The 3,937-nt window shown below is 39.8% G+C and overlaps 1 long non-coding RNA gene across 1 annotated transcript; it reads right to left on the bottom strand.

Moving 5' to 3' along the window:
• Positions 1 to 811: 811 nt before the first annotated feature.
• Positions 812 to 2,126, bottom strand: LOC106584085 (uncharacterized). The gene is made up of 2 exons (XR_001323683.2): positions 1,708 to 2,126; positions 812 to 1,234 (listed from the first exon to the last, which is right to left on the bottom strand). It is a non-coding gene; the product is annotated as an uncharacterized lncRNA (long non-coding RNA).
• Between the last annotated feature and the right edge of the window lie 1,811 nt (positions 2,127 to 3,937).

Raw genomic sequence — 3,937 nt, 5'->3', positions numbered from 1 at the left:
CAGTGTCCGTTTGTAGATGAGCCCCCCCAGTGACAGCCATGCTTCCCAGAGAGAGAGGAAGAGCTGAGAGGAACATGAGAGGTTAATGGTTGTCATACTGTATTATTTGTTGACAGTGCGGGTTTGGTTGATGTTCAGCTTTATTTACATCATACCTTCTCACTGAGCTTCCACTGTAATGGAGGTCGTTAACCCCTTTGGTGTCTGATGGTCAGAAAACAAGGCATTAAAAAAAGGTACAAAGTCCTCTTGTGAACAAACCCTTTGAATACACCTTATGGAACAGCAGGGACCGTGAAGCAACACAAACATAGACACAGACACATGCATACAAACACAACATATGCACTATACACACGTACACATGGATTTTGTGTTGTAGATATGTGGTAGTGGAGCAGGGGCCTGAGGGCACACATTTATTATGTTGTGAATGTATTGTAATGTTTACATTTTTTTATAACTGCCTTTTGCTGGACCCCACAAAGGCAGAAGCTACAAATGTGCTAGCTTTGTTTTGGATGACATACTTCTTACAAAACACACGCATGTGCGTGTCAAAGTAGAAGTCAGCCCAAGTGATTTTCACTCAGTCAAATAGCACGCCCTGTTCTGCTCAGGGCTTCTGATCCGTCTGTCTCTGCTGGGGTACAAAGTAGAGTTCGGATAACTGACATAATTAGAAGAGAATATGGCAAAGCCATCCGATCTGTTCAGCAATACTGCTATGGTCTCTCTTGTGGCAGGGACTGCTACATGATTTCATCCTGAGTACACATAAGTTTGAACACAAACAAACAAGGTATTTAACTGAGGTAAATACTCAATCTTTATTTTTTGTAAAACTATACACACACAAATCATTTCGTCAAGTCCATTTGCACTGCATCCTGTAGCAGAGACACAGAGTCAAGAAGCAGGTGAAACATTTAGTAAACCAAACATGGACCAAGACAACATAACAGTAGCGTCTACATATACACACAGGAACAATACTGACTGGGGAAAGAACCTTAGGGAGTGCCAGATAAAGGGGAGGTAATAAATGAGGTAATGGAGTCCAGGTGTGCCTCGTGATGACATGCAGGTGCGTGTAATGATTAATGCCAGGTGTGCGTAATGATGGATCCCAGGACCGGTGGTTAGTATACCGGTGACGTCGAATGCCGGAGGGGATGAGCAGGAGTAGATGTGACACATCCTCTGGATTGGACTCCAGTGTGTCTCAAACTAACTGGGGGGAGAATAGAGGATCATTATAATTGAGTGTGTTTTACCTCTAGCTTTGCATGTTCTCTGTAGGTGCAGGTGCAGCAGGGACTTGCTGTCTCTTACACTCTTCACACACATGGTGGCAGTGTCTAAAAGAGGCAGAGGATCCTGCTAATGCTTAAACTCACCAACATTAGCATTATTTTTTTAATTTTTCATTGAATATCCAAACATACAATATACTTGCAGTGCAGCCGCTCAACAACTACATCACCCCAGTCATCCAACAGACTCCCATTCAGACGTTAGCTTTATTATCACTCACACCAGCACACACCAAAACACCATTCATGTGCCTTAACTTTAACATACATGATAATCCGCTGGCATGTTAAAGTTCAAGCCACGATAGCTGATATTGCATTTACATAATCCCTTCACAGAAAAAATATTACCATGTGAAATAGAAGCGAAAAATTCCTCAGCTCTACTCACCTGTGTCCAGGGCCAGAACCACGTTCTCCAAAGCAACAGCCTCCAAATGGGCCAGGACCAAATCCAAAACCCTCAGATTCTGGGCTTAAGACAGGCCCAAGTCTCTGGAACTTATTTCTGCAGGTTGGGACATAAGAAGCCTTTCCCACTGCATACCCAAGAATCCCAGCCGCTGGTGAGACCAGGTCATTGGTCCGAAACATGTTATAAAAAAGGTCCAAAGTCCTCTTGTGAACAAACGCTTTGAATACGGGCAATTATACAAAAAACACGGTATTTGCAGACTACTGTTCATCACTGAGCAGAGCAAAAAAGGAATGAGTATGAAAGAGGAAATGAAAGACACATGTGCATAGACATACATACACACCAGTCACCAACAGCGTCCAGCAATTTTCAGGTCTGAGACGGTTTGGAATGCAGAAGGTAGAATGTGAAAACATGCCATTGCCAGGGAAAGGGGCTTGATTAAATTCTCAGGTCATTTCTATCAATTTTACTTTTGTTAAAACCTTATTTTAACAAAACACGAAATTTGTTGCTGTAGTTTATCCATAAATCATAAAAATGGTATACTATTTGAAGTTTACATTAAACAAAAATATTTATTAGGTACTAACACAGTGTCTGTGGACATCTCATTACCATAACACTTTTTCTAGTTCCTGTAAAAATCAGTTTTTAAATAAAGTTTTATTCACCCATGAAGCCATGATGCATAATCTAGAGGAGTAGTCTTTAGATGAGCACAAGTTAATGTATTCGCTTATATGCCTTCAGAATGAGGTTCTTATTCTCAAACACACCCTTTAACCCACTTGGCCTTCTCATTACTGAAACAGCTAAAAGCTCAAACTGGGGAAAAGGTCTGATTTTATTATAATTTTCTATGTTCATTTGAAATATTTTTTTATTTTCAGTGTTATGTTTAACTCAGGCCTTTTCATTAAATATTTCTTTTTTTGTAACTTTTTTGGGCTTCGAAAACTGTTACGGTAATGATAATAAATTGTGGCTAAATACATAATATCTGATTAAATAAAACATAATATTTATGAAATCGATGTGTATTTTTTATTAGCATAAACACAACTGTGGTCTAATGTTACGTTCGTCTGAAGGATGAGACCAAGGTGCAGCGTGGTAGGCGAACATTTTTTCCTTTATTAAAATGAACACCGTCAAAACAACAAAATACAAGAACGAACGTAAAGTTCTGCAGGCTACACAGTAACTATACAAAAACAAGATCCCACAAAAACCCAGTGGGAAAAGGCTGCCTAAATATGATCCCCAATCAGAGACAACGAATGACAGCTGCCTCTGATTGGGAACCATATCAGGCCAACATAGAAATACAAAACATAGATTATGCCCACCCAAGTCACACCCTGACCTAACAAAATAGAGAATAAAAAAGGCTCTCTAAGGTCAGGGCGTGACATCTAATATGTTTTTGTGAATGTGACAACATTTGTGACTCCACGGATTACATTTGTGACCTGCTTTTTTATGTATTTGTGATTTGCATTACCTTTGTGATTTGCATTACCTTTGTGATTTGCATTACATATTTGTAATGCAAATTGTTCGCTGCTCTGGCACCCCTATGGTGGAACAAGCTCCCTCACGACGCCAGGACAGCGGAGTCAATCACCACCTTCCGGAGACACCTGAAACCCCACCTCTTTAAGGAATACCTAGGATAGGATAAAGTAATCCTTCTAACCCCCCCCTAAAAGATTTAGATGCACTATTGTAAAGTGGTTGTTCCACTGGATATCATAAGGTGAATGCACCAATTTGTAAGTCGCTCTGGATAAGAGTGTCTGCTAAATGACTTAAATGTAAATGTAAATATTTGTGAGTTGTGTTTTACGGATCAGTTTGTGCAGATTAAGATATTAATGTTTTAGACACGTTTCATGGAAACATTCATGCGTCCAGTTTTCTGTGGGTTAGGAGAATATTCCATCAACGTCTCACCAAACATACACAGAACATGGTTGCCATGTTTTCAGAATATAAAATATGAATGTTTGTGGCATATTGTATCGGCGGTCACGTCACCACTGAGGGAACGCAAAGCCTGCACACATCATTTGGAGAGTGGGAGATTCCAGCTCATTGCACTATACTTCATGACTCTGGTTAACTTGAATAAATTAAGAATTTATGTTTTAAAGAACAACTGTTCTCTTTAGTATTTCTTAGACAAGAAGATACAACA

This window comes from Salmo salar, chromosome ssa23 (genome assembly GCF_905237065.1).
Source record: "Salmo salar chromosome ssa23, Ssal_v3.1, whole genome shotgun sequence".
Taxonomy (NCBI): domain Eukaryota; kingdom Metazoa; phylum Chordata; class Actinopteri; order Salmoniformes; family Salmonidae; genus Salmo; species Salmo salar.
Note: the sequence above shows the minus strand (reverse complement) of the source record. Positions and strands in the feature narration are given on the sequence as shown.